This window comes from Ambystoma mexicanum, chromosome 11 (genome assembly GCF_040938575.1).
Source record: "Ambystoma mexicanum isolate Mex_15411 chromosome 11, UKY_AmexF1_1, whole genome shotgun sequence".
Taxonomy (NCBI): domain Eukaryota; kingdom Metazoa; phylum Chordata; class Amphibia; order Caudata; family Ambystomatidae; genus Ambystoma; species Ambystoma mexicanum.
Genome location: NC_090934.1, coordinates 1094641382 through 1094667268, shown reverse-complemented (window position 1 = coordinate 1094667268; position 25887 = coordinate 1094641382). Strand labels below are relative to the sequence as shown.

Genomic DNA, 25887 nt, shown 5'->3' with positions numbered 1-25887 from the left:
GAGCACGTACCATGTCTGCTACCATCGCTGAATGAAAACAACTTACCATACGATGGTTATTATGGTTAGGTAAAAAGATGGCGTCTATATCATCTGTTGTAATTGCTCGTAATAAGGGAATCTTTTTAAACAGGCTTAGAAGGTAGGTTCTATTTAAATAAACCTGCGAGTCTGTTTTATTATTATTAATCCAACCCAGTATCTTCCCTGTACAGATCTTTAAAGGGGGCTGGGCCGGAATAGATTGCTTCTTTATGTGATCCACACTAGATTTGAACACAGCCTTTTCTTGAGGATCTTGGGTTTTGGAGAGATGTATATCTTGGGAGGTATCTCCCGTATGGAATTAATCCCCTTCTCAGGTAACACCATCAGCCCTTGTAAGGCGGTGATATTCGGACATACTACTACTGGAATTTCTTGGGAAATAATAGGGTGCCCAATTTGTTGTGTGCAGACAGATGTTCTAGCGTGTTTAGTACTAATTATTTTGCCAAAAGCTGTCATCTTTGTTTGTTTAGTTTGTATGCGCTCTAGGCAAACTTTTAGTATATTATTCTCCTCCGTACTTAGGTCGGTATTAATTTCCCCCCTGGGCTGGGAGTCTTTATTAATAGGCTCCCCCCGAACCTGACCCTCTTCCTTATTAGATGCCTTATGGCTCCCCCTATCATCTGGCTGTTCCTGAAGCGGGATATTTCTAATTCCCTTGAGATTCGCATTTCTGCCTTTCATTTTTATGCTAGGCATGTTTTTGCTTTTTTTGGACATCCTAACCTGCTTTTTTGTCTTTTTTCGTCTACCGACAGGGGATTGGGGCATCTCATTTATATCGTAGTCCGAGCTATTTACTGGAGCTGTTACATCATTTTTCATGTTTGAACCTATTTCTAATACCTGGACTGCTAATTTTTCCTCTCTACATTTTGCTTTTTGTTTACATTTTTGCCCTTTTTTAGAGGAAGTATGTTGGGAGATTATTGAACCCTCACTACTAATGTTTAAACATTCCCCCTCTTTTATAATTTCTCTCACCTGCTTCTGAGCGCTGGACTTTTCCGTGTCCTGTTCCTGAATAGGCCCTTCTGTTGCCATTATTATGGCATCCAGAAGGACCGAAGGACTATCTGGACAGCTCAGATCCTTTCCATAGTTTTCATTATTGATTTTATTATCTCCTTTACCCTGAGAGACTAAATCCTCTACCACTATATTTGACGAGGTGGGGCGATCTCCTGTAAGCATAAATTCCAACAGAGTAGTAATCTTAGCATCCATGGTCATTAACCTAGTCTCTTGTTCCTCTCTGTATTTATCAAGTAGACTCTTTTCTTTAGTAATCTGTTCATTAATGTTCTTAGCCTCCACTATACCCTCCAAGAAAGCCAGACGAGTCACTAATTGGTTAAAGGCCGCTTGTTGCCCTACCATAGAGCAACCAATAGTCTCTTGGGATTCACCTAGGGTTTTCAAAGCCAAATTCAAACTAATGTGTAAATTGGATAGAAGTGGTATCAGGTAATCTCCTCTCTCCTCCCTTCTCAAACCAGGAGACTCCTGTTTATCTTCGTCTACCCCACGACTTTCCAATATGGTTCGCTGATGGTCGGTAGCTTTATCTACAGTTATGGGTAAGTAATCCCTTTCCTTATCAGTTTGGGTATAGCTGGTCTTGCTATATATAGGTGGTATAAATGTCTTTATAATCGGTCTAATAGGGGATAGGTGCCTACCCTCTTGTTGTTTCCACATTATAGGAGTGTTTCTATTTTGTGAGAGTGTATCAATTGGCGCACCCTCTGATAAGCTCCTCACCCCCTTATCTTTGGACAAAAATCTACCTACTGGTATCTCTAGATCAACAATTTCCCTCAGAAAATGACCTGTAGCATCTGCCGTAATAAAGAAGGAATCATCCAAATCACTCTCCCCAATAGGCTGATTAAGATTATACTTAGAACGAATGGGGGTCTCTTTAAATTGGTCCCCCCCGCCAGACTGCTTGGAGCTCCCCGACTGAGGGGAATCGAGGGCACATTGCACCTTATCCTTATTATCCTTCCCAAAGATAAATGTTGCCGGCGAAATGTGAGTGAATTGCAAAGTTCCACATGGTTGTTTCCCCTTCCATATCATGGGATCCAAGCATTGATTATCCCCTGCCTGTAATTTCCCAGTAATAATCCTCTTCTGAAGAGGAGTGGATGCATGATACCGAACTACCCTTTTAGTACCAATTCGACTTTGTTGAAGACATTCCTCATCTGTAAGTTCCTGTCTGGAGTCTGGAATGTTCCTATTAGCCCCCGTATCCTCTATGTCTGGTATGTCCACATTTACCTCAGTCGAGGCTACAACATTCAAAATTGCAGGATCTATGGTGGGATATCCCTTCGGTGTCCCTTCAGCTCTAATATTAGAATTTTCATTAATATTCTCAGCCAATAAAATCGAGGCAGCCATATTTTCAGTGTGGTCAATACTAATAAGTGCCTCACAATGAGTCAGAGAGCCTGATTGGACCTCTACTATCTTAGTAGCTTGACACACCACAGTTTCAAACCCGCTTCTAAGTGCGGGCATATTATAAAAAAAGAAAAAAAACAGAAAAGAAATATATTATATAATATTAGATTAGAAAAAAAAAGAACACCCTGAGGGGAGATCAGCTCGCGGCCTCTAATATAATTATAATTGGGTCAGCTAAGAAGCATAATTATTGGAAATATCCACATTTAAAGAATGGGTTTAAAAAAAGCACTCAGTTGCAGGGTTGGGAACGCCCGGCGGCTAGTGGAGCTGCCAGAGTCCAACTCTCCACCCCGTACCCTGGAAGCTTTAAGAAGGACGTAGGTCAAAAGTTAGTAGCAGTAGACCAGATTACTCACAGCCAAACAGCGGCTCCAGCCCTTACTACCTCCAGGGCTTAACGCCGCAAGGGTGGCTCACGGCTGAAGATAAGGCCAGGTGGTGTCACGTGATCAGTCACGTGTCGCCGCTTTGCTCCGCCTCCTCCAGGAAGCAACAGGAGCACAGCAAGAGCCACACTCTGCTCGCAGTGCTGTGCTGTGCTGTGAGAGGCAAGTAAATGTTCTCTTTCTAAAAAAAACGAAAGTTCCAAAGGCAGTAAAACACTCCGCTCGGGCGGCTCACGGCTGAAGATAAGGCCAGGTGGTGTCACGTGATCAGTCACGTGTCGCCGCTTTGCTCCGCCTCCTCCAGGAAGCAACAGGAGCACAGCAAGAGCCACACTCTGCTCGCAGTACTGTGCTGTGAGAGGCAGGTAAATGTTCTCTTTCTAAAAAAAACCAAAGTTCCAAAGGCAGTAAAACACTTGTCTGTCTGTTTCTGAGGAGTGGAGTGTCTTAAAGGTGTGGAAGTAGGCAGAGGCTGCTTCCTTTGTTGTTTTTCCACCTCCCCGTGAATGGAAGAGTGTTTTCCCTGTTTTTTCACCCATAAGGAGCCTTTCGACGCCTGGCGTCGAGGTTCGGGGGTAGTGTCCCTATCCTTCGAGTGTGGAGGTAGAGGTTCGGGAGCCGCCGAAACGCGGTGTGCAGGCGCCGACTCCTGGAGTGTGGTCTGGGGATGGAAGTCGGCTTCGTCCTCCGACGATCGAACATCCGTTACCTTGGGGAGCGAGGCACTCTTGGCAACAGTGGATGATTGCCTGGAGTCATGCGGCGATCGTGATCGAGAACGCCCAGAGGACGCCGATTCGGACTGTTCTCTATGTGCCTCTTTCCGAGAACTCGACGTGTGCGTCGAGTCCCGGTTGGACTTCATGTGTTTTGTGGAAGTGCTGTGGGAAGCGCTTGTGTCGCCGGCGGTCTTCCCCATAGCCGCACTGCCGGACGACCTTCCGCCGTCGGGAACTTGCGCTTGGCTGTCTTTCGACACCATAATGCCCTCGCCGTCTGAAAGCATGGTGTCGCTGCCATCGCTGAAGGCGCCCTCTGCTGCCATGGCCTCTTGACGCCTGGCGTGGTGGGCCCAACGCTTGATCGAACGGTCCTTAAGTGTTTTGGGTTTAAACCTACTACACGCTCTGCAGTTCGCCTCGGGGTGGTCCCTCGGCAAGCAGAGATTGCACATGGCATGCCTGTCGACCCAAGGGTATTTGCGGTTGCACTTGGGGCAGAATTGGAAAGGGGTACCCTCCATACGCACCTTATGGCAGCGGGCTTGTAAGTGTAGGAATATATAAGAATGTACCTATATACCAAAAGAGTGGAGAGTATGTCCACCCCACCCACTCTCCCTACTTGAAGGGCCGAGGCCAGCGGCCTTCCAAAGCCCAGGCCAAGGCCAGAGGCCTTCCTAGGCCCAAATCCGTCATGCAGCTGTCGACGGTCAAATTCTTCTCTGGGCCGGCGTCGAGTGAGGTAGTTCGGTGACTCGACGTTGGGGTGGAAAAATGGGTAAATTTAACAATATTTAGCAAAAGTATGGCTAAGGCCAGGGAACTCCACGAAAAGCTTCCGACCAGAATGGCGGACAAAAACAATCTGAGGGTCCTAGACGCGTGAGGGATCATGGGTACAGTGGACGTCACACTGGGGATAGTATTACTGGCACGCCCTGTGTCGATGCCCTTTTCGAGTTTCGAAAACCAAACTGTAATACTCTGCAGCTTCCACTAGAGGTCGGCCTATGCACAGCATGTGATCTAAGCAGATTCCACAAGCCTCAGAAATATATATATATATGGGAACAGGAAGTGATCCATTAGCTTGCATCCACTAACCGCATATATGGGCTTCTAAGCCAAGTATTGGGCCAGGGCCGAATGGTTGGCCTACCCATTGTTACTGTTTACGGTTATATTTGGGTCTACGCTTAGACCATAGTTGTATTGTGATGTGGGAGTTGACCCACCGGTGGAGATGTGTAGTATGGGACAAGAGACGTGCTCTAACCACGCATGGAGGTGGACGGACTCTGGCGATCGATACCCCACAAGATCCCATGTTAGAAATCCCTGCATACCCACCTAATGACTAAGCTTACCCTGGTGACATTGAACATACAGGGTCTAGGTCACTCTATAAACTACAGACACATGTTAAATTACATGAGACACAAAGAAGTGGACATAATATTCCTACAAGAGACCCACCTCAATAAAACAGAAGCAGAAAAACTAACACGAGGATGGCGGGCGCTGCCGCACACTCACCACACCAGGGGAAACAGGGGGTATCCATCTTGATCCACAAGAGAGTCAACCTACAGATAATGCATACATGCAGCAACAAAGAGGATTGGTTCATACTAATACAGGGCCGGATCTGGCAGCGCCCAATCACCTTACTCAACATATATGCCCCCACAACAGACACCCTGGCATACTTCACAGCCCATTGTTACGCTCACCTGATTCCCACGGAGGCGCTGGCCTGGTTCGCGCTGCTGTGACCTCTTCTTAGGTGATGCGCAGGGTTCGGAAGACGGACTGGACCGGGCCCCCAAATCTGGCTTGTCTGGCTCGCAGAAGTATCCTTCTGTAGGCGAAAATAGGGGATTAACTGTCTGCGGGGTAATGCAATCGGCCTCCCACTTTCCCCTCTCACCCTCCTTGAAACCCTTCTGTGATTTCTCGTAGCGTCTCACCTTAGGGTCTGGAAGGAGGAGCTCTCCATCCTGCTTCTGATGCAGGGGCGCGTTGGTATCCAGTTACTTCACTGGATTTTCGGATTGGTGAGAACCAAACTTGCTTGGCTTCCAGGTAAGTTTTTTAATAAGAGGTTCCCCTTGTGTCCATGCATTAATGTACTAATGCTAGTGTCTTTTTCCCCATAGGGGCCGGGGTACGGAATGCCGGGGAACAGGCACCGATCCGAGATGAGAGGTGAAATCCTTGTTGAAATCAGGTAAGTCTTTAATGAGCGTTTTTTGGTAATGTCTTTTCATTCGCTCATTAACGCTGATGTCTCTTTTTCCCCTTAGGGGCCGGGGTCCGTAAATGCCAGGATGCGGCGCGACCCGAAATGAAGAGGGAATGAATCAACAGGTAAGTCTTAACATGGAGATTTAGCTTTCCTTATTCCCTTCTCTCTCACCTTTTGTTCTGGTGTTTTTCTCCCTATGCGCTGGGGCGTGACTGCGAATCCGGATGATCGCTGCTGAACATGGAGGCGCCCTGTGAAGGTGAGTGGAATGCGGCGCTGCAGCGATCGACGCGATGAGCTTTTAAATGAAAGTCTTCCTTTTCAGGATTGTCGGCGAGATGTCTCCGGGATGCGGATTTAGCAGGTAAGGACTTTTCCTTCTTCTGTTCTCTTCTTCTCTTCCTTTGCAGGTGATCCAGGATGCTGGCAGGCGTGGCAGAAGTCAGGATGCAGGAGCAGACACGGTGAGCGTCCAGCTGCTAGATGCAGAACAAGGCGAAGCAAGTGTGGCTGTTCGGGTGGGGTTTAAATAGCCTTGGAAGAAGTTCCAGGTATGTATCCTTCCTCCAATCAGGTATGTATCCTTCCCCGACCATACCAGGATGGTAAATTAGTCCCACAGGTAAAGTAGTTCCTTTCAGGCCTCAAGGAGGCCGGGATCCTGCAGCATGGTCTGCATCAGGTAAGTGCACCCAAGCATTCTCATAATGAGCCTGGCGCCTATGGCGCCAGGACTGATGTCTTTTATGAGCCTGGTGCCATAGGCGCCAGGACACTGTCCAAAGGGCCCCTATATGGGGTTGCTGGGTCCTTCCTTGGGGACTGGATGTCCGCTTTCGGGGACGCTGAGCTTGAACCGGCTCCCCGGGAGCGGGCATCATGACACCCATTTTCAAAATGTGCTCAACACATGAGTAACCTTACCATAATAGGTGGGGACATGAACATAGCTCTGAACCCAGACCTAGATCGTAACGGACCAAAGCCCACCAACCTACCCAATCTAAAGAAGAGACTGGCCCTCAAAGCCCAAATGATGTACCTAGAACTAGTAGACATCTGGAGGCACATTCACCCGAACCGACAGGACTTCACAAACTAATCTCACTGCCACAATAGCTACTCCCTCCTAGGCTACTGGTTAATGCCTGCCAACACAGCTCATTTGGCAAGTGACTGTAGGATTGAATAAATCACCATATCAGATCATGCACCGGTCGTACTTCATCTCACAATCCCAGACATGACCCGCAAACTCCCATTACGACGCTTGAACCTTTGCACTTTACAGTACCCTGACATAGTAGAACACCTGCTAGACGACATGGATGGCTCCTGGGAAGACAATGAGAAACCGGGATACTCCCCATCTAGATGCTGGGATGCCTTCAAGGCCTTCTTAAGAGGACAGTGCATATTGCGCTGGGCACACAAACGTAAAGCCTGGGGTGAAAGGGAGGCTCACATAACAGGGGAACTTAACTGGAACAGTGACACAAAGCAACACATGACAGACAACTAAGGCCCCAACCCCAAAAAATGCAGACCGAGATCAAACAGCTCACCTCAGACAGGGCGCAAAAATCATACACCAGTAGTCACAGACATACTATATGGAAAGTGACAGACCGCTACACATGATGGCACTCGCCCACAAACAGCGCCAATCCGCACAAACTATCACAACCATCAGGGACAACGCAAATAATCTGGTGGTTGGAGCCTAACAAATCAACGAGAGATTCGCTGAGTTCTACCAAGAACTGTATACCGCCACAGACACATGCACACCCCAAGCCATGGAAAATATCCTAGATATGGTACCCATCCCTAGAATCCCAGCAGAACAAGCAACAGCCATAGACACCCCCATCACCACCGCTGAAATAACCAGGGCAATACTATCTCTGGCCAAGGGGAAGGTGGCTGGTCCTGATGGGATAGATATGTATGAAAGCTTAGTGGAAGGAATCGCCCAAAAACTAGAGGCGGTCTTCAAAGAAGCGCATATCCACAAACAACTGCCAAAATCCATGCTGGAAGCAAACGTAGTATTCCACAAGAACTGGAGGGATCCAGAACTCTGCGGCTCTTATAGGCCTATCTTGCTAATACATTCTGATGCCAAAATACTGGCAAAATGCCTAGCTCAGAAAATAGAAAGCACCCTAGCACAACTTGTACACAAAGACCAAACAGGGTTTATAAAAGGGATATACTCCAGGCGAGAACATCCGCAGACTATGACATATTATATAGCAGGTGACAGAAAACCCCAAGACGCCATACTGCCGGTAGATGCGGAAAAGGCGTTCAATAAGGTGCAGTGGGAATTCATGTTCCATCTTCTACCCAGATACGCATTCCCCCCACGCATAATCCAACTGATCAAGCTCCTGTACACAAGCCCTATAGCTTCGGGAGTGACCAATGCAGTGGCCAATGCGGAATTCGCCTTACAGTCAAGCACACGCAGGGATGTCCATTATCGCCTCTAATATACGCTCTAGCTATCGAACCCATGGCAATCCAAATGCGCATAGACACAGCATGGTCGGGCATACATCAAGGGGCAGAAAACACTGAGTATCACTATATGTGGACGACTTACTTATCTATGTTAGCAACAGCCCCAAAAACCCTTCCATACATCAAATCTCTCTTACAAGACATAGGCCAAATGGTGGGGTACAAAATAAACTGGAATAAATCTGAGGTAATGCCGCTCCGGCGAGACATTCCGTGGGACCCAGGCGGGATGGCACCGTTTACCAACCAGCTGCAGTCTATAAAATACCCAGGAACCCACATAAGCACTTCAATAGCGGAGGTCTGCGACCTGAACTACCCCCAGATCCTCAAAACCATCAGAAGCGACCTGGAGAGATGGGACACACTGGCCTCATCTAAGACAGGGAGGATCAATGCCCGAGAAATTAACTCCTTCGTCAAACTGATATATATATATATATAGCAATGATGCTCCAATCGGCCCGACCCCCTCACATGATGTAAGAGCTAGACAAAGCCATCAACAATATGATCTGGCGAGGGAAAAAAGCACGGATCGGACTCCCCATACTACAGGCGGATAAACCGAACGGAGGCCTATCGGACCCCTCACTTACATCCTACTACCCTGTAGCTCAATTAAACTCGGTAACACGATCGCTAAACATGGACGATGATAATAGCTGCCGAAGCATGGAAATGTCCCCAATGGCCCCATTAACCCCCATGGAGATCATGGCCACACCACCACACAATCACCCGCCGACAATCAAAAGACACCCAATATTCAGATCAACCATACAATCAGGACTAACGTCTGGCAGAGGGACTCCCAGGACCTCCCCCTTGTTATTTGCAAATTTTAAGTAACTTTGGGTCTCACCCTAAGTTGCTAGGGGAATCCATATGTGGACCGATTGCTCACTATTCTTAAAGAGGCACAGCTTCACCCTACTGATGAGGTCCAACCAGACCGAAACATGTGTCTGGGGTTGCTGTTGGTACTCTTGTTCAGAGGAGAATTGCCTAGCATTTCGGTGCTGGACTGCCCCAGGGCAGGACAAAGACTGATATGTTTTGGATATTTCTCCTCTGTGAAAGATAGTGAGCTAAAGACTCTGGTTAAGGCCCTCGTAACCAGGACTAATGTCTGGCAGAGGGAGTCCCAGGAACCCCTTGTTATTTGCAACCATACAACAATGGCATAAACTAAGGGCGGCGCAAGGGGCACCAATTGGGAAAGCGCCAGCATGGGCCAGCATACACTCGGTTCTGGCTTATGGATCGACACAGACAATCCACCAGAATCAGACGTGCGAATGGGCTAAAGTGCGAATAATGAACATAGTGGAGGAAGAGGCACTGATAGGTTTCCAGGAGGAATGCAGGCTTTTGGGCTTGGAGACTGGCTTCGCTACCACACTATCCAAGCTACAATTCTCAAGTACACTATGTTAGAACCCCGCCTACAACCCCCCATGAAATGCAAGAAAGAAACTGAACAAAGCACAGATATATTTCTGCGAATCCGCACAGTCTACCTAATGACAATACCAGACAACAAAAACAGACTACATACCCTGGCTATAACGTGGTCAGAAGTCCTGGGAACCCCAGTCAATACCACAGACCTGCAGAGTTGCTTCTCGGCCATCCCTGCATCCTCCATCAACACCAAAAATAGGGAAATCCAGTACAAGATATTACAATGATTATACTGTACTCCAGCCAAACTACACAAAATGGGGCTCCAGCCCTATGCTGGAGAGGGCGCAAAGACATAGGAACAATGGGGCACATACTATGGACATGTCCCACCATTACCTCATACTGGCGCACTGTACATCAGCAATTAACAGACATTGAGAGGGCAAATTTCACTTTCACCCAGAACACGATACTAGGTGCAGATGGGACGGACTGGCATGATGACGCGCCAACATGCAAACTTATACACCTTATAACCTTCACAGCACGGAAACTACTGATCATGCACTGGAAATTAGCAACACCACCCGCCACCATTGAATGGACTACCACACTCTCCAAAACGTGTCAACTTGAAAGGGCGGCCTTCAAAAGACAAAATAGGATCAACCCAATGAGAGGGGACCAATACTGGAAGCTACTAGAAACGTTTATATGACAGAGGGGGCCCACTCGTAAATAAAGACTTGACACACATTACCACACCCTGAACGACATAAGCAGCGATAGAGACCCCGCAGATCCACCGCAACCAGTGCTTAAAGTGGGCCGGGGCCTGCCGGGGCCGGGCCCCGGCAGTCTCCAAAAAGTGGGACTGAGACGGGGCCCTGCCGGGGCCCCCGTCCTACCGCAACATTGGCGGGATGCATTATCCCGTCGCGGCCGCAGCCATGACGGGAGATGCGCCTGCAATGAAGTCAGGCAAGCTGACAGAAGTGGCAGCCAGCCACAGCGACGCTGTGACTGGCTGCCACTTCCGTCAATCATAGTAACTGCATCTGGTGACCCCTCGCGCGAGAGGTCACCAGAGGCAGTTACTGTCCCTTTGTTTCGCCGAGGCGTCTTTAACCCTCGGCGAACCTGGGGATTCCTCGACATATTTCGAGGTTTATAAAAGATGGCTTTGAAAGTACACATTTCAAGCCATCTTTTATAAAGCTTTGCTGATGGACAATTTTGTCCGTAGGCAAAGCTTTATAAAAGATGGCTTGAATTGTGTACTTTCAAAGCCATCTTTTATAAACCTGAAATGTTTAAAAAAGATGGCCTGAAAACTAGGCAAACCGTAGGGTATGCACACAAATATATATAAATGTTATATATTTGTGTGCGTACCTTACTATGGTTTGTGTACTTTGCAAGCCATCTTTTATAAACGTAGAAATATGTTACATATTTCTATGTTTAGAAAAGATGGCTTGCATAGTACACAAACCATAGTAAGGTACGCACACAAATATATAACATTTATATATATTTGTGTGTATACCCTACGGTTTGCGTACTTTTTAGGCCACGCCCCTCCCACAAGCCACGCCCCCAAATGAGGGCCCCCCCCCTCGATTTCTTACCCCACTTAAAGCCCTGACCGCAACTGACATGGGGACATGCCTGAGCATGGATGAAAATCTAGAGAAAAATAAAAATCCTTAGGTAAAAGCAGAGACACAGAAACGGGGCAAGGAGGAGGAAGAGAAGGGGATTTGACTGCAATCGATCACTACTAATGGTATAACACCTGCATAACATGAGCTGGATTGTCTCAAACTACAGCGCTTTTATCTTTGTTCATGTTTGAAAAATTAATAACCAAAGTTGCAAAAAAATGGTTTCTAGAATTTTCAGAAAGACGAACATCAGCAATCTATACTTAACAGGCAACTTATTCAAAACACATCTAGAGTATAACAGCAATGGGCCCATTAATATGAAATGCAAATGCAAAAAAAGGGAAAATCCTGAAGAGGAAAGCAGAGAAGGCATGGGCGTAGGACATGGGGGGGTTGGTTGACAAATCCCCCCACAATTATAAGTGGGGGGATATAATAGCTTTTATCGTCCCCAGATTATTTGTGTATCTGCTGTAAAATACAACTGCAGCCTGTTATAGTACAGTCTACTTTTACTTTTGCAAGCTTACAGTAGACTCTACTGTAAGCTTGCAAAAGTACTCAACGAAGGCCATACTCCTCTTGGGCAACCCAAACAGCAAACTATATCAGTCCAAAATAACGGAATGTCCAATCAAGGGTCAATAAAATATATATATAATTTAATTAAACAGACGATATACAATAACTACATTGAAATAAATGATAATGGAAAATGTGTAGTACAAAATGTAAGTTTTAAATGCAATAAAAATCGTTACCCCTCAAAAGCATATTCTTTTTCCATGTGTTTAATACAAATTGGGGGTTGAAAAAGCCTCCTGACATGTCCCGCCTACCGCCCGCCCACTTTTACTTTTCAGCCCACTATAGCCCTCATGTAAGGTACTTTCGGCCCCCTGTCAAAATCAGTTGTGCACCCCTGCAGTAGACTGTCTGCAACTTCTGCTGCCCCGAGGACTGGCGTAACGGGGGCCCCTGCAGCCCCCGCGGTGCAGGGGGCCCCACCAGCACATGTCCTGGGAGGTGGCCCCAATTGGAGAAAAATAAAAGAAATATTTTTTTCCCAAAAAAATAAATAGTTTTTCTTTTTGATTTCACTTTGCATCCATAAAGAAATTATTTCTGTAACATAATTTGTTTCTTAATGAAGGCAGAGTGACTACAAAAAGAAACTTTCTTTTTGAAGTCCAATGCATCCCCCCAACCCCTTGCAATGGAAGACCCTAGGCCGCAGGCCTCCATGTCATGGGGTGGGGAAGCCCTATGACTTCAAAAAGAAACAGTATCTTTTTGAAGTCACTCTGCATTCATAAAGAAATTATTTCTGTTATGGTTCGTTCCTTAACCGAAATAATTTATTTATGGAAGTCAAAGCGACTTAAAAAAGAAACAATTTATTTTTGAAGTAATAGGGCTCCCCTCAACCCCATGACGGGTTTGTGTGTGAGTGTAAGGTGAAAGGGTACACACTTAAATGTATGGATGGCTGTGTGTGCATGTTTGTGAATGGTGGTTGCGCTTGTGTTCAGGGGTGCAACAAAACCTACATTTTGTGGGGGCTAACACTTCAAATGTTGGGAGAGGCGCTAACTTCATGGGCGGTTGAGGAAGGGCAAACTTATTTGTGTGGGGCATCTAATTTCTGTACGCATTTTAATTAGACTATTCTAGTGTAGCTTCAATGTTACAAGCAGTTAACTCTCTCCTTTAAGGTTGAAAGCTCCCACTTATGGACTGCTGCGGGAATTGAGTGGTCTCCTCTACCCTTCCAATCACTCCCTTGGCATGCAAGTACTAAACCCACATCACGATTTCAATTGCCTAAAAAATTTGGCATTTGAATGCAGGTACTAACAGTGAAATGGTTTATATTAGTAATTGCTGGGCTCTTGTTAACAGCGAAACCCAGGTGCCGTTTAACATCTGTATCCTGTTCTGTCCGGCAACTGCTCTGAAGGTCAGCCAGGTCGAGTCAACATAGCACAACATTTTGGCGGGCGGGGGGGGGGGATATGGGTGGAGGAGTGATGAATCTCAGTCAACTCAATGGTGTTGCACCACTACTTGCGTTTAATGCCTTGATTACCTATTGGTAATCTTCATTACTCATAGCTCTATTCTTCCTCGTCCCAGTACTTGCGTATGAGGCACTCTGCCTCATACACAAGTACTTGGATGATGCAGAAGTACATGGGGGTAATGCCTGACTTAGCTACCAGTAATCTTCATTACTTCTAGTCCCACTCTTCCTCATCCCAGTACTTACCTGTGAGTCAAGGAGCCTCATACATAAGCTCTGGGACAAGTAAGAGGGAGGTGGAGGTCATCCTGGGCCAAGGAGCTGATTTTGGAGGTTGATGTAGGGGTGGGAGGGAGAGGGGATGTTTGTGGGGGGCGGGAGGGCAGGATTGTCTGACAAATCATAATGGTTGTCCATGTCCAGGCTAAGCAGGCATGATATGTGGTATTAGTGGCTTGAGAGGTATTTTGGTGCAGCTAGTCTAGTCAGTCCTCAGTTTGGTATGACTTTTTTTTTTATAACTGGGCATTTCTGATAAAGCAGTCCTGCTAAGTGTAATTACTTGGCCAGACTGGCATTTGGGGGCTGCCAGAATAGTCGTTTCTTATTGGGGCATATTATATTTTTCTGGGCATCTGTGATACAATGATATGATATAAGTCATTTATAATGCGCCTGTACACAAGTGTTTCTAGGCACGACAAGACACGGGAGGGAAGATAGAGGGAGGACAAGGTAAACTATCTTACTAGGCCTTGTGTCATTCAGATCGTGCAGGTGCGAGAATGAAAAGTGCAAGGAGAAAGGGAGGGGGTGGGGGGAGTGCAGGGGAGAGGGGAGGGAAAAACAGGGCAGCAATGCCCTGAGTAAGTGCAGCCAAGGTAGTGCGGCTCTGGGTAGTGCAAGGAGAACAAGGGACTGTAAGGTTACAGTTACAGCCCCTAAGTGCGTGGTAGTCCCAGAGGCAGTGCAGGGGTGACTGATCATGAAAGAGTCTGGACATAGTGAGACTGTGAGGGTAGCCCAGCAACCAGTCGGTACAGCAGACAGGTAGGTCAGGTAGGCCAGCAGGGGAGGGAGAGAGAGAGAGAAAGCAGAGGAGAAGAGGAACATTTTGAGCTGCTTCTGGATCTTCAGGTGGTCCGGTTCATGTTTTAGAGGGGCAGGGAGGCCTTTCCAGAGGGAGGCACCTGCATAGGAGAGAGATCTACTCCCCACTCTCTTCCCGGGGAAGCGTCTAACCCTTAGAGAGTTGGAGGTAGCTGAGCGGAGGGCTTGACAAGGAAGGTATTTTGGAAGAGAGCATTGGATGTAGTGTGGGACCGGGTCCAGAAAGCTTTGTGGGCAATGCAAAGGGTCTTGAACTTGATCCTTGCAGCAACCGGGAGCGAGTGGAGAGATTTCAGGGCTGGAGAGATATGATCCCTGGGCTTGAGGCCAAGGATAAATCTTGCAGTCCTGTTCTGGATTTGTTGCAGAGAGTAGAGGAAGGTAGGTTAAGAAAGAGGCTGTTTTAGTAGTCCAGCCTAGAGAGAGCCAGGGCTCTGGAGACAGTAAGCTTCTGGGGGAAAGTGAGAAAGGGAAGAGTTCCTTTGAGGAGGAGCAGCTGGTAGTGGGACTTCTTGGCGATGTCCAAGAAGTGAGGAGAGAAAGTGTGAGTGGAGTCAAAAATTACTACTTTTGCCTCGCAAGAAGGCAAAGGAAGAGAACCCAAGGCGGGCAGCCAAAGTGCAAGAGGGAAAGCAGGGGTCCCAATGAGAAGGATCTCTATCTTACTGACATTAAGGGAGAGATTGGTGGATGTGCAGCAATCCTGAATTGGAGAGAGAGAGAGAGAGAGAGAGAGAGAGAGAGAGAGAGAGAGAGAGAGAGAGAGAGAGAGAGAGACAGAGACAGAGACAGAGAGACAGAGAGAGAGAGAGACTGAAGGAAAGCCGAGTTTCAGCTGCATAAGAGGAGAATGTAGGGATCAGGTGAGCCAAAGAGGCCAAGAAGAGGTTGAAAAACTAGGGTGAGAGGATGGAGCCCTGAGGAACGCCACAGGTATAGAGACATGTGGTGGAGAGAAAGGGACCAAGTTGCACCTGGGTGGGGCAGTCCAATAGGAAGGAGGTCAGCCCCTCAAGAGCCTGATCCGTGATGCCCAGGTTCTCATGGAGTCGATTAATCAGGATGGCGTGGTTGACTGTGTCGAAAGCAGAGGAACTATCAAGGAGGATTAGTACAGAAGGAATGCTGTAATCAAGGTTAGAGAGCAGATCTTCACGGGTGTTCAGAAGAACAGTTTCCGTGCCTTTGGCAGTTCTGAAGCCAGACTGATGGTCTTGGCGACAACCAACCGATTCAATGTGGAGAGTAAGATGGGCAGTTTTTTCCGACTGTTTGCCCAAGAAATCGGTCATGGGGATTGGGTGATAGTTTGCCAGGCAGGCAAGAAAGGCAGATGGCTTCTTGAGGAGTGGGTGCACATGGGAGTGCTTAAGGAGAGAGGGGAATGTTCCAGTAATGAAAGTGATCACAAAAATCAGCCAAGGCTGGAGCAAGGGTGTCAATAGGGTCCTTGATGGTTCTAGAGGAGCAGGGGAGCACCTGTTTGGACAACACTTTCATAGATCGGACTTGTCTAGAAACCTCATCAGGTATTGACAGAGAGAAAGAGGAGAACGGGGGAAAAGAAGTAGAGCTGGCCAAAGGGAGGCCAAGAGAGGAAGAGGGAGGGGAAGAGGAGATGGGGGACAGGATTTCCTGGGTTTTAGCAGAGAAGTTAGAGAACACAGCCAAACAGAGGGCCTGGGGGGGAACAGGAGATGTAAAGACCGCAACAGGATTGACCAGTTACTTGCAGATTTTAAAGAGTTTGGCTGTGTTGTTAGAGGCCACACAGACGCAGGCTTGAATGTGTGTTCTCTTCTTGATGAATGTTATTGCTTCGACTGGCATTTTGGTGCAACCACTCAAGGTATGTCTAAATGAGGCCTGGCATGTTTACTGTAATGTTATCATGTGTCTACACTAGTCTACATTGTGCAGCCATTTGGACATGTTTTCATTGTGGCATAGCATTTTTAATAGCAAAGCATTAATGTCCCTGTGCACTGTTGGTAACTTGCATGTATTGGATTGGTGTTAACCTACAAAACCATTGCAAACACTGTGGCAATGTTTCTGTTTTTCTCAGAAAGTGTGCAGTATATTGCATTAAAACACATTTATATATTTATCCTAGTGCAGTGTCTGGCATACCCCTTCAAGAGCACATTTGTGCATATTGCGCAAGCGTGATAATCTAGGCCGGCCCAGAGTGTGGCGCGCAGGGGGGGGGGCACATTTTGTTACACGCCACTGGCCCCGTGCCTGCACATAATGAACGTGCCCAGGCCGGGGAACAAACAAACTGCACGTGCGCTGCTGCGCAGCCTCAGCCTTCGTTTTTCAGAACGAAGGAGAAGCCAGGCAGCGACCTGTGCTGCATTGACTCTGTGCACGTGACAGCGTGTGTGTTATTGAGTGAGAACAGGCTGAGCAGGCAGCAGCTACCATAAGGTAAGTCAGTCAAGTCCCCCCCCTCCTCTCCCAGTTGCAGGGCGGTATGGGTAGGGAATGTGCGGCTGTGCCAATGTCAGATATAGTTTCTAAACACGCGCATCACATTGCAAAACTGATCAGGGAATCAGTTTGCACCGTGCCACGCGTGTTTATAAACTGCATATCTGACGTTGGCAGTGTATTTGGGGTGAATTTAATGTGCCAATGTCAGATATACAGTTTCAAAAACATGCGCAGCACATTGCAAAGCTCATTAGGGAATCCTGGCCTCTTAATGTTTCAATGAAACATTAAGAGGCAGGGATTCCCTGATCAGTTTGCAACGTGCAGCACGTGTTTAGAAACTGTATATGAGACGTTGGCAGTGGCACACTTTCATGAATTGAAAAACCTGAGGCCCTGCCAGTGCCGCCCTCATATTTTTTAATTCATGAAAGTGTGCCCCAGCCACTGCCAAAGAGGGACATCACATTTGCATACTTGCCAACATTCTGTGACCAAAAAGATGAACAAATTACTTCTTACCTTGTAACATTCTTTCGATGGGATGTTCCTCCGACGTATTCCTTATCTTAGATATCTCTTTCCAGCTTTGCTTGCCGCGGAAATGTTTTCTCTCTAGAGGGCGCTGCGCGTCGACGTCCGCCGAGTCGATGTCCCTCGACAGCCGCCGTATCGACGTCATCCTGCCTATAAAGACCGCGCGCAGCGTCCGTTGCTCAGTTCCGTTTTGTAGCCCACAATAATTCTTTCTGGACTAGACGAATCACCCTGAAGGAGCGTAAGCTGCAACAACAAGGGAAGTAGTACTGCGGGGATGGATGGGAGGGTCGATAAGGAATACGTCGGAGGAACATCCCATCGAAAGAACGTTACAAGGTAAGAAGTAACTTGTTCTTCGAAGGGATTGTGTCCTCTGACGTATTCCTTATCTTAGATAGGCTCCCATAGCAGTATTCTGTTATTGGAGGTGGGAGTACTGACTTCATGCTTCCTCTTATTGATGAATAGAGTGCAATACTGCCCTTCCAAACCTAGTTTCCTGACTGGAGGAGGAATCCAAGTTCTAAAACCGTGTAAAGGTATGGACGGACGACCATGTGGCAGCCGCACATATGTCTCTAACCGGCACTCCTCTTTTGAGGGCCGATGAAGCTGCGATACCTCTTGTCGAATGAGCCCTAAGATTTTGAGGGGGCTCTTTTCCTGCCAGTCTATAACATTCCAAAATGGCTAAAATGATCCATCTGGAAATGGTCTGCTTAGTTATCGGTAGTCCCAGCTGTGACCTGTGTAGCCTACAAACAGCTGGTTTGCTTGTCTTATCCTAGCCAGTCTACTAATGTAAAAACTTAAAGCCCTTCTTGGGTCCAATCTGTGTAACCTCTCTTCCTCTTTCCCCGGATGGGGAGGAGGATAGAAAGATGGAAGGGTAATCTTCTGAGTGATATGAAATTCAGAAACCACCTTTGGGAGGAAATTAGGCTTCACTTGCAGAACAACTTTGTCTTTGTGAAAAATTGTATGAGGGGGTTTACAAGAAAGAGCTTGTAACTCGCTCACCCTTCTAGCAGATGTAAGTGCTACTAATAAAACAGTCTTAAGGGTAAGAAATCTTAACGAACAAGAGTGGAGTGGTTCGAAAGGTGTGCCCATCAGGAAAGTTAGGACTAAATTTAAATCCCATAGGGGAACCTGGAATGGTCTTGGGGATAAACGTTAGTTAACCCCTTTAGAAACTGTATTACCAAGGGTAACTTGAAATAGGATGATTCTTCCGCAGTGAGCTTAAAGATGGATAGCGCTGCGAGATAGCCCTTGATGGTGCCAACTTGAAGGCCTGAATTAGCTAAATAAAGTAGGAAGGACAAAACCATTGGTGTACCACATGAAAAGGGATCGATATTCTTTTCCCTACACCAGCTGCAAAATCTGTTCCAACGGCAGCGGTATAAAGATTTTGTTGCTGGCCTTCTTGCCGAAAGCAACACCTCCATAACGTCATCAGGGAGGTCCCAATCCTTGTACCTCAACCTTTCAGAAGCCAAGCGTGAAGGTTGAGGGTTTTGATGTCTGGATGGAGAACCTGACCTCCCTTCTGTGAGAGCAGATTCTCTCCGAGTGGAAGTCGAATTGGAGGGCAGATGGACAAGTCTAGAAGGTCCGGGTACCACGTTCTCCTGGCCCAATCCGGGGAAATTAGGATCATGGTTTTCCGGAATCTTCTCAACCTCCTGATCATTTGAGGAATGACAGGGACCGGTGGAAACGCGTACAGGAGTGGAAACTCCCAGTCCACTATGAACGCGTCTCCTAGAGCTCCTCTTGGGGGAAATTCCCTTGAACAAAAACAGATCGCACTTCCTGTTGACACTGGTGGCGAACAGATCCACCGGAGGGGTTCCCCAAAGGGCAAAGATCTCTTGAAGGACTTCCTGAGCTAGTTCCCACTCGTGGGAGACACTGCTCTGCCTGCTCAGAGCGTCCGCTGTCAAGTTCTTCTCTCCGGCTAGGTGAACTGCCGATAGAGAGATTCCTTCTTGGATTGCCCAAAACCAGAGCTGCATCACCTCTCTGTACAGCAGTAGTGATCCTACGCCTCCTCTTTTGTTGAGGTAATCATGGCCACTGTGTTGTCCGTCCTTATCAGGACATTCTTTCCTTGTACAGATGGCAGAAAAGCCTTCAGCGCAAGTCTGATGGCCCTCAGCTCTAACAGGTTGATATGTAGTCTGGACTCCGATGGAGACCAACGACCGCTGATGGTCAAGTCGTTGGCGTGGGCTCCCCATCCCTTGAGTGAGGCATCCGTGACTACCCTTATCTCCGGCCAGGGTTGCTAAAACTGCTCTCCTTTCAGAATGTTCTCCTGACAGGCCCACCACTGAAGGTCTCGAGCCACCCTGTCGGGAACCTGAAGAAGATCCGTCATTCTCCCTGAGAGTTGTGACCACTGAGTTCTCAGTGCCCACTGGAGAGATCTCATTCTCAGGCGAGCCTCTGGCACTAGGAAAATGCAGGATGCCATGAGGCCTAGCAACCTCAAAAAGTCGAAGGCTGGGAGACGTTGGGCATTTTGAAACTTGGTGACCATCTGTAGAATATCTTGAGCCCTCACCTCTGGTGGCGAGGCTTTTCCCAGGGAAGTGTCCAGGATCGCTCCGATGAACTGGAGTCTCTGCGATGGTATCATTTGTGACTTCTTTAAATTGAGGGAGAAGCCCAGTCTGTGAAGGGAGTGGCAAACATTATCTAGCTGGATCTGAGCTTGTTCCGAAGATACAGCTCTGATCAACCAATCGTCCAGGTAGAGGCAGACGTGAATCCCTTCCCTCCTTAGACTTGCAGCCACTACCGACATTAACTTGGTGAAGACCCTCGGGGCGGAGGTCAGCCCAAATGGCAGCACTCGAAATTGATAATGAGAGTTGCCAATTGCGAACCTCAGGCATTTCCTGTGTTTGAGATGGATTGGCACATGGAAATAAGCGTCCTGAAGGTCCAGAGATACCAACCAGTCCTGGAACTGAAGGGCCTGAAGGATCTGAGAAAGAGTTACCATCTTGAATTTGTCTTTCCTGAGGAATTTGTTCAATTCTCGCAAGTCCAAGATGGGTCTCAGTCCTCCGTCTTTCTTTGGTATGAGAAAGTAAGGGGAGTACCAGCCCTTGTTCCTCTCCGCTACAAGTACCGGTTCTATGGCACCTTTCTCTAGCAGGTCTAAAATTTCCTGCAAGAGGAGCGGATCTGGAGCTTTTTGAGAGCTGATCCCCGGTGGATGACTCTGAGATATGCGTAGGAGAGGCAGGCAGTAACCTTGTGCAACTGTCTCCAATGCCCAAGCATCTGACGTGATAGCCTGCCATTCTGCCAGATGTTGAGTTAACCTGCCTCCTACAGGTGTCTTGTGAGGGAAGTCCTCAGAGTGGTTTTGGGGCGGCTGATGCAGATGCCGATGGTAAAGAGGCACCTGCTGTTGCTGCGGCTTTTGAATATCTACCCCGTCCACCTCGGGTAGTTCTTCTTTGTCCCCTTTAAGCCGGTCGTCCTCTACCTCTTCCGAATGCGGAGTAGAAGCGAAAGGACTTGCCTCTCGCAGAGGTTCCTGTGGGACGAAAAGGTGTCTGACGGATTGCAACGCCTAGGGATTTTGCTGCTGCCTTTGATGTTTGCAGTTTTTCTAAACTGTCATCCGCCTTTTTCCCAAACAAAGAAGAGCCATCAAATGGCATGTTCAAGAGCCTGGCTTGCACATCTGGGGCAAAACCAGACTTTCTCAACTAAGCAAATCTCCTGGTTGTTGTACTTGCCGCCATTGCTCTGCTGATACTGTCAGCCGAATCAATGCCCGTCTGGAGGGATTCGCACATAGCGTCTTTACCGTCCTTTATGATATTTAGGAACGACTCCCTTTCTTCTCCCTCCGGGATGCAGTCAGCCGCTGTAGAGCACACTCCCAAATGTGTATGGCTGAATCTAGCAAGGGTGCAAGTAGCATTAATAGATTTTAACGCCATGCTACATGCCGAAAAGTCTTTCTTAGCCATAGCATCGTATTTTTTATCGTCCATGTCCTGTGGGACGGTAGGGTAAGCAGTCTTGATGTCAGTAGAAGATGCTGCCTGTACCACCAGACTTTCTGGGGATGGGTGTTTTGACAAAAACTCCGGGTCTGCAGAAGATACCCTGTATTTAGTAGACAGTTTTTTATTTACTGCCGGGACGACATCTGGGGTTTTCCAGTTCGTCATGATTTTTCTTTGAAGAGCTTTATGAAAAGGTACTACAGGATCCTCCTGTGGACCTTTATCAAGAATATCCGTGAGGCCATCCTCTTGGAAAGCCTGTGAAGGTGTTGACCACCCCATAAATTCTGTGATCCTGACTGTTAAGGCTCTATAAAGGGTTTCAGCATGCTCCCCCGGGTCTGGCCTAGCGAACTCCACCTCTGGGGAAGTGTCTAAAACACTTGCCTCATGTAAGGAATCATGGAGTTCCTTTAATCTGCGTTCCTCTGAGGATAACTCCTCTTGAACTGGGGTTGCAGATCCCTGCAACTCAAATGTCTCTTCTTGGTCAGACAGTTCTCCCTCTTCCATAATTGAGGACATTGTTCTCAATTGGTCTGAACTCACAAAGGGTGTGAAACCCATCTCCAAGGCAGAGGGTGCCAAACTTGTTGTAATCGGCCTCGAAAATGTCGATGTCGTCGACGCCGAAGTCGAAGGCTTCGAACGTGGCGTCGAAAACAAAGATGGAGGCCTCGGGTCCTCGACAGAATCGGAATTCTGCTTGAGGATGTCGACAATCTCGACGACATCGTCATCGAAGACCTGGGAATAGCCACTGTGTGCGCCGCAACCGTGACTTTCCTTGGCGTCGACGCCAGTGTTGAGGATGGCGTCGAGTCGACAGACCCGTGTGTCGAAGGTCCCTTCGACAACGGCGTCGAAGACACCGACCTCGGCGTCGACGGAACCCTCGTTGACGGCGTCGACGGAACCTTCGAAGAAGGATTTGAGGTCTTTGCTTTACTCGAGGGTTTGTGACGCGCTCGAGAAGCTTCCTTCGCCGGGTGCTGCTACTCGCAGCGTTTTGGACCTTCGGGTCTTTCGACTAGAGCATCGCTCTCAGCAGTTTTCGAGGGGGTCGAGGCCGCTTTCTCAAAGACGCTCATCATATTTTTTCGGAATTCCTCCCATTCAGCCGGGAAATATGTTTTGTGGGGCAAGGGATTCTCTTTGGTGAAACAGAGGAAGAGGAGGACGAAGAAGGGGATCTTCGGCGTCTCCTTTTCGAGTGCTTCGATCTCGAGGAGTGATGGGACCCGCTTCGAGACCTGGAGCGTGAATGGTGAAGAGGAGACGAATGTCTCGACTTTGTCAAGGAAGAAGAAGCTTTAGAAGTCTTACCTTTTTCCAGCTTCCCCCTACGCTCCTTCAGGGCCTTAGCTGTCATGGACATATGGTCCTCGCACTCCGAACAATGGTGTTCAGCTCCCAAACACCACAGACAGACCCTGTGAGGGTCAGTCAGCGACATCTTTTTCCCACAGTCTCGGCATTTTTTTAAACCGGACCGAGGAGTCGTCGGTTCAGACGAGGAAGCCATCGAGTATGGATTGAATATCTCGAGGAAAATGGAATAATTCTCTACGAAACTGAGCAACGATATTCCGAGGCACTGAGTAAGCACGGAAAAACGGAACTGAGCAACGGACGCTGCGCGCGGCCTTTATAGGCAGGATGACGTCGACGTCGATACGGCGGCTGTCGAGGGACATCGACTCGGCGGATGTCGACGCGCAGCGCCCTCTAGAGTGAAAATATTTCCGAGGCCAGCAAAGCTGGAAAGAGATATCTAAGACAAGGAATACGTCGGAGGACACAATCCCTTCGAAGTAGGATTTTTCAAGTTTGAAAAATTATAATTCCCATAACAATGACGTCACAGGAAAATAAAAAACATACAAACAGCACAACATGGAAAGATGTTGAAATGTTAAAAATGTATAATTCTGAATGCTAACACCAAATTGTCGGCAGATGCTGTGTGATGGTGTTACACTCTACCACTTGCTTTCACTGCTGGTTCACTGTTGTACTGGCAAGAGTGCAGGACAGAGTCACGCAACTGTCGGGTCAGTGGATTGGTCTGAGTGCAATCAAACTAATTACTTACCAGTCCACTGTATAGACAAATTAATGTGTTGCATGCTCTGTACTGGAGCCTGCCTTAGAATCACATACATTACTTGCCACTGTAAAAAGCAGGAGCGGTCACTGAAATCTGTAGGCGGTAGGGCTGCTTCAAAAGCAGTAGCCTACTGCCTAAATCTGTAGGGTTGGTAAGTATTCATTTGGAACAGATCTTTGTTCGCTCCTTACTGATGGGTAGCCAGGGCTCACATTTAAGCTCCAAGCATTGGCCAACGCAGGCTTGCAAGGCTGCACAAAAACATACAGAGGCCATTCACCTATACAAGCGAGGATCAAGGGTGCACAATGAGAGCCGGTATATATTGACATGTACATGCAGTTTCTATACAAATGCCACAACACCATTTAATATATTTATGTATTGCCTTTTTTAAGGAGAAGGGCGTGACTATTATTTTTGCTGCTTACACCAGTGCCCCTAAACCGTCAGGTTACTTTGAGACTGTTTCTAGTTTATTTCCTTAGAGTTGGATCACGCTGACTGCACCAGATACGTTTCTCTGCAAAAAAACATTACAAATTCTTTGCATCTATAACTGCTTCCCAAAATAAGACCCCGTCCCCCAGCTGGAGGTGACATCTATTGCAGTGACACTTTGTCCTTCTTCACACTCACCCAACATGCTTAGCATACATGGAGCAACAAGAAACTCTGTTAGAACATTTACGATTTAGGCATTTTGTTATAGCGTACACTGCCAACAGAGTCACTTCTAGGTGATCTCAAGTGAACTAATATAGAAAATAATGCACAGTCAGGGGGGGGGGGGGGTCACCCGATTCACCCAGGATCACACAATCTGGCGAAGACTGGATTTTCTCCAAGATGTCCTTGTACCCCAGGTCTGGCTTGCAAACTGCAGACACTGCCTGAGATAGCCTGACATTGCATACGAAATCCTCATGAAACCATATAAAGTAAAATGAGGATGAGCCAATCTCAAGAAGGGCCGCTACGTGGCATGTGTGCTCTTTTCCATAGTAATTTCTAAGGTAGGCAAGGGAAAACACTTGATGTACACTCTAATATCAGTAGGCCTCACTTAAGGCACACCCCTCCACCTCTTCCCACCAACTCACACCTGCTTGACGTTTGGATGGCACCAAACGTAAAGCTTGGTCTCTGACATGAGGGCTACCTGCATTTCGCTAGTTCAAACACAGCAGCAGGGTTCATTTAACCTTTCATAAATTCAGTGTTGTTCAAATGAGGGTAATAAAACCTGTTATTACATTGTCTAGAAGCTGAAAGCATCTAGCATGAAGCGCTATGACCAAAGTGTTATTATATTCCATAAAACAAACTATTACCAGCACAGACCTGAACTCTGTTCCTGCCCAAAATAAATCATTTGTTGGTGCCTATCCTGCACATCTCTTAAAAGAAATCAAGTGCTAATTTTCTATAGGTCTTGGCTAAGCTTCACCCTGTTTTATTCAGCCTGGCTGTTTCTGTCAGAGTACTTGAGTAGTTGCAGTGCGATCAGATTTTGGGGGTAGAGTCTCAGCATTACATGGATTTAGTGACTTCTGTGTCTGTGCCCCCCCTTCCAAATATCCATGCTCCTGACTATTTCTTAAGAGTTAATGCTTGCAGGTATCAATGGGCCCTTTTAAGGTCATGGATCTGGCATGCCTGTTCCAGCTTATTCTGAGAAGCTATATAGAGTGGTTGGTCATGCAAGGCGTGCAAGAGAAAACCTATGAAATGTAAGCCAGGATATCGACAGTGCTCTGAAGACTGAGGAGAAAGTGTTGAGTAACTGTAGATGAGAGTTGTGGGGTGATGGCCATGGGGGAATGAGAACCGAGGGACTGGGGTGCAGTAGAGTGTGTGTGACGGCAAAGTGAAACGGGGTAGATAGGGGGCAGAGGACAGAAAAAGAGAGGAGCAAGGTAGAGGAGAGATGGGAACAAGAACAGAGTGCAGATGAAAGATAGGCATGGTTTGCAGCACGGGGTGACCAATGTGTGCAGGGGAGAGAGGGGTGCCGGAAGGACCAGAACACAGGGAAAGTGGTGTAGTGCAGAAATGGCATAGGAGGTGCTTTGGGTTTTGCAAATGAGAGTAAAGTACAGACAAGTGAGAAAGTGTAGAGGGC

At 47.5% G+C, this 25887-nt stretch overlaps 1 protein-coding gene across 1 annotated transcript in view; it reads right to left on the bottom strand.

The window, feature by feature from the left end:
• MINDY2 (MINDY lysine 48 deubiquitinase 2) overlaps positions 1-25887 on the bottom strand; it is an 838774-nt gene that overhangs the window by 175039 nt on the left and 637848 nt on the right. The window lies entirely within an intron of this gene.